General features: G+C 38.2%; 1 long non-coding RNA gene across 21 annotated transcripts in view; it reads left to right on the top strand.

Moving 5' to 3' along the window:
- The window catches only part of LOC112662299 (uncharacterized), a 296,118-nt gene that overhangs the window by 254,307 nt on the left and 28,576 nt on the right, over positions 1-13,235 (top strand). The window lies entirely within an intron of this gene.

The raw sequence follows: 13,235 nt of genomic DNA, 5'->3' as shown, positions 1-13,235 counted from the left end.
AGGAGTCATCTTTTCTTTTTGTGGGTGTTTGTCAGTTGCTGTATGTGAAAGTTCAGTTGTGAGGGTGAAAGGGACCCTTGAAAAGCAGCCTGATCTTGAGATGAAAATAACTATTTTTCTGCAGAAAAAAATGCTTTTGTCTCTTTTATTGGGCAGGCCTAGGCTCTGACTTGCTTTGCAACAAGTGGAGATGTTCTGTACTGAGTCCTGCACATCAACTCGTCTAGTTCTATTTATCACATGGTTGGGGGGTTGGGGATTGCATCTTCCTTACATCTTCGTGGACTTGTGATCAGTGCAGGACTGACCCCAGTTTCAACCTTTGAAGCCACGGCTGAGCCATGTCAATCTGATTTCTGACATACAGTAGCTTCACACCTTAAAAATGCAGTTGCCCAGGAGGCTAGTGACCTGATTTGAATTGTGACTTTGCCACTAGATTGGAGCAAGTTATTCTCCTGGTTAGGCCTCTCTTTTCCTGCATGGAGAACACAAGATTTGGGTTAGATCAGAAAGCGCATGTACCTGGCCTCTAGTCTACACCAGCCCAATCTTGGGACCATGTTGGCATCACTAGATAGCCGGAGACTAGACCCACCTCTCTGATTCCCAGGATCTTTGTCCACGTAATAGTGCTCTAATATTAATGGTAATTACTCACTGATGCATTGTCATTAACATATGCTTGATGGCAAAACATTTTTTGTTGAATGAACAATTAAACAAATTAATTAGTATTTGTGCCGGAGCTAAGATCACTCTCTGACATGTTGCCTGTTAACACCTGGAGCTGCCTGAATCCTGACTGCTCTGGTCTTATCTGGAGCCATGACCGCCACCCTCCCCTCACTGATGACTTCCTCCCACCCTCCCGCCTGCTCCGCTCCTTTAGCTTCTCTGAGAGTTGTACCTACCAGAACCAATTCACAGTTTTTCATGGCTCTTTAGACAAAGCCCTTTGGATACTTATGTGAATAAAACAGACTGTTATCAGCATGAAATGATATTATGCACAGGATGTGCCTCAAACAGGAACTGGCACATGGTTAATAGCCCTATTATCATCATTATTATTACTCCAATTGTTATCTGTATTAATAATTTAGAAAAAAAGGCTTCTGCTTATCTATAAGGGATTATCATTAAATATGTATTCTTCTGCTTTTCTGTCTTCTTGACAACAACCAAATCTATCGTAGCTTCCAGATCTGAATATTCATTCCCTGCTCTCTGAGGATGGCTGAGCCATGCCCACTTTCACCAGGACTGTGATTTTATTATTTCTGGACTCTCCTGACAGGAAGTAGTAAGTGAAGACTTATTGTCTGAGATTACTTTCAAATGGGAAGTTTTCATGTTTTCTTTTATAACTAAAAAGAAAAGGAGAGTGAGAAAATATCCACGTTGCCTTACTGGAAAGTCAGTTCTTTGTTTCTAAGAAATCCCATCCCTCTCAGGCTTTTTCTATGGCCCCCTCCCCAGTCTACCATAGTTCTTCCTCTCCTTTTTTCTTAGCTTCACATATACTACTTTCATGGTTACAGTACATTAGTGTGGATATGTTTTCCTACATTAAGGTGTCATCTAGACGAGAGCAGGGACTTCAATATCATCTTGTCATCTTTGCTTGCCATTACCTGATACAGAGTGGATGCTTACTAAATACTTGCTAAATCAATGATTCCTAATGTGAGGTGAAAGGAGGATGTCCTTTGCATAAGCCCCGTCTCCTGTGTCCCTGAATGAGAACTGGATTGACCTCCTCTCCAGAAGCAGAGTGCAGGTGCTTCCACAGTCCCTCACTCTTCACAAATGCCTGCCTGGCCTAAGCCCTTGGGACCATGATGGCTAATTTTATATGTCAACTTGACTGGGCCAAGGGCTGCCCAGATAGCTGATTAAGCATTATTAGTAGGTGTGTCTGTAAGGGTTGTTTCTGGAAGTGATTAGCATTTAAATCGGTGGACCGAGTAGAGGAGATGACCTTCTCCAGTGTGGGTGGGCATCATCTGACCCTCTGAGGGCCCGAATGGAGCAAAAAAGTGGAGGAGGGTTGAGTTCACTTTACTGTTGAAGCTGGGACATTAATCTTCTGTCCTCATGCTTCTGGTGCTCAGGTCTTCTGACTTGGACTGGAACCTACACCATCAGCTCTCTGCCTCACAGGGCTTTGAGAGGTTTGTGGATGGCACATCAGAGGATTTCGTAGTTTTCATAATCTCATGAGCCAGTACCTTATGACAGATTTTGTACACACACACACACACACACACACACACACATACACACCCCCCTCTCTTATTGGTCTGTCTCTCTGTAGAACCCTAGCTAAATACAGAGACAGACCTTTAAAAATGATTACTATTTATTTGATCCTATTTCTTTTTTTTTTTAAAGAATTTATTTATTCATGAGAGACACACACACACACAGAGAGAGAGAGAGAGAGAGAGAGAGAGAGAGAGGCAGAGACACAGGCAGAGGGAGAAGCAGGCTCCATGCAGGGAGCCTGACATGGGACTCGATCCCGGGACTCCAGGATCACACCCTGGGCTGAAGGTAGGTGCTAAACCGCTGAGCCACCCAGGGATCCCCCGATCCTATTTCTTTATAAATGTTATATCTTCTTATTTTTCCACTCAGGATATAATTAGGCTTTTAGATAGAGCTGAAAAGTGACCTGTGTTGAAGGTGAATGATGCTAGGCAAAGTAACCATATCCTCTGTCTCTCCATCAAACTATCAGCCAATTTCACATTGAAGTATTGGTTTGGGTATCTCTCTCCCTCTCTCCCCCTCTACCTATCTATTTCTCTTTCTTCTTAAAATAATGCAACATTGTGCTGCTATTAATGGCAAGGGGAAGAGCAGGGCTGGTTCAAGAGCCCTAAACACCCCCATGGTTATTTCTGCCACTGTGTGTTGCCATTTGCACATACTATCTTGAAGCCTGATTTTGGCTCTCTATGCTAGATTTTATTTCCATTTTGCATGTAGCAAATCTGAGGACTAGAAAGGACAAGGAGTGTGCCCTAGGTTCTAGGTTTAGTCTTTGCTGCCTTCTAAAGATGCACATTATTAGAAGTGGGAAAGGCAAGAGAATTCTTTTTAAGTTGAAGAATCACAAGCAGCTAGGTATGAGGATATGAAAGAGCATGGTGTGTCCAAGGAACGTGGAGTCACAGAGGTCACCTGGAGTGTATCAGGAAGCAGAGTGGCACCTGTGGCTCCATCCACCTGGCTGGATTGTGGGTCTGAGCACTGGTTGGTAAGTGTGAACAGTAAAACAGGGCTGGCAAACTGGTAGCTGTTAACACCACACTGCTCTCTATGGGAACTATAGGGTCAAGTCTTATTCCTAAGAAAATACCGCCTTTCCTTTCAACCTTCAGCTGTGTAATTGATGATAGAAATAATTATCAAAGGGTTTAGAACTGGCTAAGATTCATAGAAGTTGTTCTTTAAAAAAAAAAAAAAAGAATTCCATGGTAATCCAGGTTATATCCAATCCCTGAGTGGATGTGATGCCAATTACTGCCACCTGCCCCATCTTGTCTCGGTTATGACACCCCAGGGAGAGCTGTACTTAAGGCCCTGTCAAAAATGTCAGCTCTGCTTCTGGGGCCAGATGCAATAACTTCCCTTGAAGACTGCCGGGGCTGTGTCCCACGTGAAAAGCAACATTAAATCTTCCCTCAGGCTAAACCGTGACTGCCAATCTAGCACTCTGTTTTCAGCATTCACAGGGAGACTGAACACTTCCTCTAGAAAGAATGTGCCAGATGTTGTACCAGATGCTCTAGATAGGTTGTCATTTAATGCCTGACACCTGAAAGCCTATTTATCCTCATTCCCAATTTACACGTGAGAATATCGAGGCTCCAAGGTCACGTGCTTTATGTGGATAAACAAGGATTTTAGCACATCATTCTCACCTCTACGTATATTCTCCTCCTCTCCCGTTATAAATGGTAAGAATTTGCTTAGATTTCTTTTGTATTCTTTAATTGGGATCCCTTGATAACTTTCTCTCTACTGTCTTCAAACTTCCTTGTTTCCATTCCCAGCTCCTGCCAAAAATCTAACTTCAAGTCTGAGCAGTTTGACGTGTACACCGCCATCTTGGTTTTTCACAGTGGAACCCGTGGAAACAACATCAACACTAAGGCAAATCTCTGTTGAGAGGGCCCCAGTGACAAATATAAAAACAAGAAAGTTATTGGCCATGTTTGCAAGTTTTAGCCAAGAGAGCTATTAAAAAGAATGGAATTTATTGTTATTAGTTTCTGAAAGTGATAGAATTCTTCATCTCCATGAGCTCCTTTACTTGATGAGCACTTAACAGTTTAAAGTTAACTTTATAGGCATTATGCCATGAGATGTTTATCATAGCCCTGCTCGGCAAATAGATGAGGAAATATAGCTGTCCATCTGCAAAATTCCTTGTTCAGTGTCTCAGAGCTGCATACTAGATCCGAAATTCAATTCCAAGTATTCTGACTCTACCCAGGGCTGTGTTCACAGATATACAGTTGCCTCCCACAATGTGCCTAATACCTAATTATTAAATATTCATTAACTTGTTTATCCATCCATTTTCTTTCAATAATATTAATTGTTTTCATTGGGCAGATACACGGTGTGTGAAAAAAAATAAAAAAGCTTTATCCAAGAGCTCACCATCAAAACTGGAAGACTGACATTCAACTAATAATCTTAATTCAGTAAAATAAATACGACCACCAAGGATGGAGATCATCACAGAGAGCTACAAAGGAGAGATGGAGCTTTGTTTAAATGCTTCACAGAAGCTGCTTGATGTGGCTATGACTGATAAGATTTTGCCAGGTGGCTAAACATGTGAAAACCTTGTCATGTGAATTTTGCCTGAAAGCCTATTATATTTAATTAAAAGAACCATGGTTTCAAAAATATACAATGATACCCATGTCTTAACAAGTCAAACTTTTGCTTTCCTGTATCTCAGGATAAGATTTAATTATAGGCCTCCCTTCCATCTAGATGCTTTTCCAGTTGCTCAGGATAGTTTTTACACATAGCCATATACACAGTGTTTTAGTTAGATTATTCTCTCTGCTAATAGGGTGTTTCTTGTCTGCTTATTAGTATTAGGAAGCATGAGTATTCTTTGCACATTGCAGGAGTATTTGAATTTCACCCCAGGGAACTCAGTAGTTCACATACAATTTCTTGCATTAATCACAGCAACTGAAAAAGAAACCCTTCTGAAGGGCTTTGATTTATGTTTCGAAATAAAAGACTAAACACAATTATGAATAGAAACATAAACACATACGATGGTTGTTCAACACTTGCTGTGTGCATTAGCCATAGATCAGTCATCAGCTTTGCCATAGTGATAATTTAGTATGTAGTCATAAAAAAAGTGTTGGGGACTATGTGAAGATCAGGTATCTTCTTCCCAATGCTCCAGATCAGTGTTCAAAACAAATCCCAACTAGGGGCCAGATAGATAACTTGAGTGACACAGGCACTGGGTTGAGCACAGGGAAAGGAATGTCCCATCTAAATCATGTAGCTTCAAGTCAGCTATGGTGAGTCTTTGCCATGCGGAAATGTGGACTATGGTTGTCAGTTCTTTTGATTTTTTACAAGAAATTGAAAGACAAGATATTTCATAGAAATCTTTCAATATTTACATTTTGGTATGTTATTCATTCATTGAAAATATGAAGAGCTAAGCAAATTGCATTATAGGGCTGATCACCAGCCATTAGTTTAGGCATTCGGCTCTTCATGATGATGTTAAATCATGCAGAGTTTACACAACTGCCCCACATGAGAGTCAGCGTTAGGCCATCCTGAAAGCTAGACCACCATTGACCATTCTGATTGAATTTCTGATTGCTCTCCCAAATGCTACTTTTTTCCTAGGTGGGGTCAAACTGAATAGTTTCTAGGCATGGGTTTATATAGCAATGATCCCACAGATAGCCACTGCACCTGATGAATTATTAGTGCTGTGGGAACAGGATGGCTGGGAGGAAGCTGAGATCTAGTCTCATTGCTGCATCTGCTGGTCATCCTCTCAAGCTAGATAACACGGAGATGCTTTCAGCAAGCTCTGAGGTTTTATCTAAAAGATGCATTTTTAAAAAATAAAAATAAGATGCATTTTTACTTAGACGATAATTTTGGAAGCCTTGTGCAATCCCAAATAATTGTTTGTATTCAGAGTCCTCGAGAATTATGCATAAACCAAAAAACCCCACTTGCATTCATTTTGGAGTAAATGCAATAGAAAAGCAACCAAATCGACAGGATCGATATATTATTCTTAAGCAGACTATGCATGCATCTCTTATTTAACCAATAAAAAATGATATCGTAACTCCTTCATCTGAACTCCACACCATGTTTGCCTTAAAAATCCTAACATCCAACAGTCACCTATTCTGTGATCCTTTTCGCTTTTCAGTGTTCTCTTCTGGGTTAGTCCGAGCCTTCTAGGAGAAGAACCATCAATGGTAAATAACTCTAGGTCAGAGCTGTGGTGTCTCTCCTTAATCACAATGAACTCAAGGCAGAATGGATTTGGTATCAATAGCGCAAGCTCTGGAGTCTGGCTGCCTAAGTCTGAATCCTGTCTTCACTAGTATGTACTCAGGAGTTTGGGGCAATTTCCTAAACAGCTCTGGGTCTCTGTTTCCTCAGCTGCACAGTAAGATGTTGTGAGTGTTGCTGTGTGGATGAAATAAGCACAAATGATGAAAACAGTGTCTGGCACATTATAAGCATTCAAAAAAATGTCACCTACCATGATTCTGTTCCTTTTTATGCATAGATGCCCAGGTGATATCCAACTGATAGATTTTCTAGTGACTGACCAGTGGTGTCAAGCATATACTGGTACAGAAGGAGAGATGTAAGTAGACTAAATGCCTGCTGAACAAAGCTACCCACTGATGGGGAACAAATGGTGGAGTAGGGACTTCCCTGATGACCTCCCCCAACACATACCATGAACCAGCTCCAATTCCAAAAGACCACCTCGTACCCTACACCTTCTCAAACTACTACTCACTTTCAGAGATCAGCTCAATGCCAATGACTATGGAGCTTTTCTGAGAACCCCACATAGCATTACAGCCTGGGTAACACTCCTCTATGACAGCCTGCAGCCTATCGGCTGCGTTGCATTCTTGTCTCCCCACTACTGTGAGTCTCCTCCAGAGCAGGGATCAGGTTTGTTCATCTTTATATCCCCAGTGCTTTGCAAAGTGCCTGGCACATCAGAGATTACAACCATGTTTGTTCAATGAAAATAAAAAAATGTTTCCAGCTGAAAAATGGATGGAATTGATGAATGAATGTGCAAATGAAAACAGGAATGAATTATACAAATTGTTGGCACCCTAGTTGAAAACGGTATTCTCTCCTTTGATTTCCCTAGTTTAGAACAATGGTTGACTCAATTTTTTAAAAGTTGTCAAATTCTGAGGTTCCTGGTTCAGTCAGTTAAACACTGGGCTCCTGATTTCTGCTGGGGTCATGGTCTTGGGGCCGTGGGATAGAGCCCCACGTCTGGCTCCACACTCAGAGTCTGCTTGAGATTCTCCCTCTCCTTCTCCCTCTGCCCCTCCCCCTGCTCACAGTCTGTATCTCACTCTATAAAGTAAATAAAATCTAAAAATTGTCAAATTTGGTTGCAAACTGAATGTAAATGGGAAAAGAAACCAGATTAGCTGCTCACCATCAACTACAACAGATCCCCTAGTTAATTTCATCTTCTGTTCCTGTTCAACTCAATGCCCTAACTCACCTTTGTCTCCTAGCTGCTGCTATGTCCCACTGTTTCCCTTGTCATTCCTTCTGTCCTTCACGCCCTCTCTCCTCCTTTCCACTTTACCGAATGCTACTCATCCTCTGAAGCTCAATTTAATTCTCACTTTTCCCAAAAGTTGCCCTTCATCTGGCCTTCATTAAAATTGCACAATTACCATAATTACCATAACACACTATTTACATCTTTATTATCTCCCTGACAATTTGTAAATTTCCTGAAACAGCCATATATTCTATTTTTTCTTACATATCTTATATTGACAGTGACTAAATATTTCTAAAACATCAACCGAGGCAAATTTTGAAGTGAAAGTTTTTAAAAAGAGACATAAGTATTAAATATAATTTGTCTTTATTTTACCAAAAATATTTTAAAAATTCCTAACTTCCATCACACACTTCAATAAATTTTAGCTATATCAAATGTTTAAGCAAAAATAATGAAATTATAAAATGTGTAACAAGTACTAAACATAAACATATTTAAGACCTAGTCCTGGGCAGAAAAAGATTGATAATGTAAATATTGAAAATAACATTTCTTTGTATCACCCTGCTTAGTGGCAAGTGGTATACAGAAATATATATGTCAGAAAGAATTATCCTGCATATATAAAGTGTACTTATAAACCAATAAGAAAAAAATGAGTATATCAAAAGAAAATTGAGTAATGTTGAGCATCTTTTCATGTACATGTTGGCCATCTATACATCTTTTTGGAAAAATGTCTTTTCAGTTCTTTGGCCCCTTTTTTATTTTATTTAATTTTTTTTCCACCAATTTTTTAATAAAAATTTCCAAACCTCCAGCAAATTTACAAGAATTTGACATACCACCCACATACCCATGATATGGATTCTACTATTAACATTATAGCATGCTTAATTTGTCACATATCTGTTCATCTATCCATTTGCCCCATTATATTTTTGATGCATTTTTTGGCATAAAATATTTTTCTTTAAAATCAATTAATCAACATATAGTGTATTATTAGTGTCAGAGGCAGAGTTTAATGATTCATCAGTTGCATATAATACCACAGTGCTCATTACATAAAGTGCCTTCCTTAATGCCTATCACCCAGTTACTCCGTTTCCCTATCTGCCTCCCCTCCAGCAACCCTCAGTTTGTTTCCTAGAATTAAGAGTCTCCTATGGTTTGTCACCATCTCTGATTTTGAGTTATTTCCCCCCTTTCTCCTATGTTATCTGTTTTGATTTTTAAATTCCACATATGAGTGAAATCATATAATAATTGTCTTTTTCTGACTGTCTTATTTCACTTAGCATAATACCCTCTAGTTTCATCCTTGTCATTGCAAATGGTAAGATCTCATTTATTTTTGATGGGCGAGTAATATTCCACTGTGTGTGTGCATGTGTGTGTATGTGTGTGTAACTCACATCTTCTTTATCCATTCATCTATTGATGGATATCTGGGCTCTTTCCATAATTAGGTTACTATTGATAATGCTATAAACATTGGGGTACAGGTGCCCCTTTGAATCACTATGTTTGTATCCTTTGGATAAATACCTAGAAGTGCAGTTGCTGGGTCATAGAGTAGCTCTATTTTTAACTTTTTGAGGAATTTCCATACTGTTTTCCAGAGTGGCTGCGCCAGTTTGCATTCTCACCAACAGTGTAAGAAGGTTCCCCTTTCTTCACATCCTTGCCGACACTTGTTTCTTGTGTTTTTGATTTTAGCCTTTCTGACAGGTGTGAGGTGATAGTTCATTGTGGTTTTGATTTGTATCCCTGATGATGAGTGATGTTGAACATCTTTTCATGCGTCTGTTGGCCATCTGGATGTCTTCTTTGGAGAAATGTCTGTTCATGTCTTCTGCCTCTTTTTAAACTGGAGTCTTTGTGTGTTTTGTTTGTTTGGTGTTGAGTTGTATAAGATCTTTATAAATTTTGGAACTAACCCTTTATCAGGTATATCATTTGCAAATATATTCTTCTATTCAGTAGATTGCCCTTTCATTTTGTTGATTATTTCCTTCACTATGCAGAAGCTTTTTATTTTCAGGTAGTCCCAAATTTATTTTTCTTTTATTTCCCTTGCCTCAGGAGACATATTTAGAAAAATGTTTCTATAGCCAATGTCAGAGACATTACTGCTTGTGCTCTTTTTAGGGATTTTTATGGTTTTAGGTCTCACATTTAGGCCTTTAATCCATTTTCAGTTTATTTTTCTGTATGGTGAAAGAAAGTGGTCTAGTTTCATTCTTTTGCATGTGGCTGTCCAATTTTCCCAAAACCATTTATTAAAGAAACTCTCTTTTCCCCATTGTATATTCTTTCCCACTTTGTCAAAGACTAATTATGTAATTGCAGGTTCATTTTTAGGGTTTCTATTTTATTCTGTTGATCTATGTATACATTTATGCCAGTACTATACTATTTTAATTGCTACCAGTTTGTAATATAACTTAAAATCTGGAATTGTGGTACTTCAGTTTTTGTTAAGATTGCATTGGCTATTAGAGGTCTTTTGTGGTTTCATACAAATTTCAGGATTGTTTGTTCTAGTTCTGTGAAAAATGCTGCTGGTATTTTGATGGGGATTACATTAAATGTGTAGATTGCTTTGGGTTGTATAGACATTTTAACATTATTCTTCTAATGCATGAGCATGGAATGTCTATTTGTGTCATTTTCAATTTCTTTAATAAGTGTTCTATAGTTTTCAGAGTACAGATTTTTCACCTCTTTAAGTTTATTCCTAGATATTTAATTGTTTTGGTGCAGTTGTAAGTGGAATTGTTTTAATTTCACTTTCTGCTGCTTCATTATTAGTGTATAGAAAAGTGATAGACTTCTGCATATTTATTTTGTGTCCTGTAACCTTAAACTGAATTCATTTCTCAGTTCTAGTAGGCTGTTTTGTTTTGTTATTTTTTGGTGGAATCTTAAGGATTTTCTATTTAGGGTATGATGTCATCTGCAAATAATGAGAGTTTTACTTCCTTCTTACCAATTTGGATGCCTTTTATTTCTTTATATTGTATAACTGCTGTGGCTGGGACTTCCAGTACTAGAATAAAAGTGGTGAGAGTGGATATCCTTGTCTTGTTCCTGATGTTAGGGGAAAAGCTCTGAGTTTTTCCCTATTAAGTATAATGTTGGCTATGGGTTTTTTCATATGAAACCTTTATTATGTTCCCTTTAGACCTATTTTGCAAAGGGTTTTTATGAATGGATGCTGTACTTTGTAAAATGCTTTTTCTGGCATCTACTGAAATGATTATATGGCCTTTATCTGGTTTAGGTATCAGGGTGATGCTGAGCTCATAGAATGAATTTGGGTTTTCCTTCCTCTTGTATTTTTTGGGATAGTTTTAGAAGAATGGGTATTATGTCTTTATGTTTGGTAGGATTTACCTGTGAAGCCATCTGATCTTGGGCTTTTGTTTGTTAAAAGTTTTTTGATTACTGACCAATTTCATTGCTGGTTATTTGGTCTGTTCAAATTTTCTTATTTCCTACTTTAGTTTTGGCAGGTTATATGTTTCTAGAATTTATCCATTTCTTCTAAGTTGTCTAGTTTTTTGGTATATAGGTTTATCATAATATTATAATTGTATTTCTGTGGTATTGGTTGTTACCTCTCTTCTTTCATTAGTCATTTTGTTTATTTGGGTCCACTCTCTCTTTTTTTAATGTGTCTTGCTGGAGGTTTATCAATTGATCTTTTCAAAGAACCAGCTTCTGATTTCATTGATCAGCTCTATTGTTTTTTCCGTTTCTATCTCACTTATTTCTGCTCTCATCTTTATTATTTCCTTCCTCTTGCTGAGTTTGAATTTTGTTTGTCCTAGCTTCTTTAGGTATAAAGTTGAGATTTTTCTTGCTTCTTGAGGTAAGCCTTTGTTGCTATAAACTTCCTTCTTAGAGACACTTTTGCTGCATTGCAGAGATTTTGGATCATTGTGTTTTCATTTTCATTTGTTTCTTTATTAACCCATTCCTTGTTTAATAGCATGCTGTTTAACTTCCATATATTTGTGCTTTTTCTAGATTTTTTCTTGTGGTTGACTTCTAGTTTCATAGCATTGTGGCCAGAAAAGAAGCATGGAGTGTGTTTTCTATATGGTAATCAGGTCATCTGTACATAGTGACAGTTTTTCACCATTGAGTATGATGCTAGCTATGGGTTTTTCATATATGGCCTTTATTTTATTGAAGCGTATTCCCTCCAAACCCACTTTTATCATGAATCGTTATTGTATTTTGTCAAATTCTTTTTCTGCATCTATTGAGATGATTATATGGTGAATATTCTTCCTTTGTTAATTTGTCGCACTGATTTGTGAATCTTGAGCCACATGTACATGCCTGAAATAACCCCCACTTTTAATATATTCTTGATTTCAGTTTGGTAATACTTTCTTGAGGATTTTTGCATCTATGTTCATCAGAGATATTGACCCATAGTGAGGTTTGTTTGTTTTTCTTTTTCCTGTTGTTTTTAAGTGTCTTTGTCTGGTTTGGTATCAGGGTAATGCTGATCTGGAAGCTTTCATTCCTATTTTTTTAAATAATTTGAACAGAATAGGCACTAACTCTTTTTGAGACATTTTTTAGAATGTATTTGTGAATCCATCCAGTCTTGGGCTTTTGTTTGTTGGGAGATTTTGATTACTGAATCAGTTTTCTTAGTAATAATTGGTCTTTTCAGATTTTCTTTCTTCCTGGTTTAGTTTTAGAATGTTGTATGTTTCTAGGAATTTATTCATTTCTTCTAGGTTGCCAAATTTGTTGGCACATACTTCTTTGTAGTAGTTTTTCATAATCCTTTGTATTTTTGTGGTGTCAGTTCTCTTCATTTTTAATTCAAGTCCTCTCTTTATCTTGATGAGTCTGGCTAAAGTTCATCAATTTTGTTGATTTTTTTTTTTTAAGATTTCATTTATTTATTCATGAGAGACACACAGAGAGAATCAGAGAAATAGGCAGAGGGAGAAGCAGGTTTCCCACAGGGAGCCCAATTTGGGATTCAATCCCAGGACTCCGGGATCACACTCAGAGCTGAAGGCAGACACTCAACCACTGAGCCACCCAGGCATCCCAATTTTGTTAATCTTTTCAAAGAACCAACTCTTGGGGGTCACTTGGGGGGCTCAGTTGGTTAAGTGTCTGACTTCAGCTCAGGTCATGATCTGATGGTGGGGGGATCAAGCCTTGCATTGGGCTCTGCGCTCAGTGGGAGTCTGCTTGTCTCTCTGCTCCTCCCCCTGCTCATGTACTCACTCTCAAAATCTTTTAAAAATACACACATATATATACATACATACACATGCATGTCTGTATATATATACATGCGTATGTATGTATATATATGACTATACATATGTCTGTATAGACTACATAGGTATCAACTCTATAGAATAGAGACTGG

Source organism: Canis lupus, chromosome 13 (assembly GCF_003254725.2).
Source record: "Canis lupus dingo isolate Sandy chromosome 13, ASM325472v2, whole genome shotgun sequence".
Lineage (NCBI taxonomy): Eukaryota > Metazoa > Chordata > Mammalia > Carnivora > Canidae > Canis > Canis lupus.
This window is presented reverse-complemented; position numbering and strand designations above follow the sequence as displayed.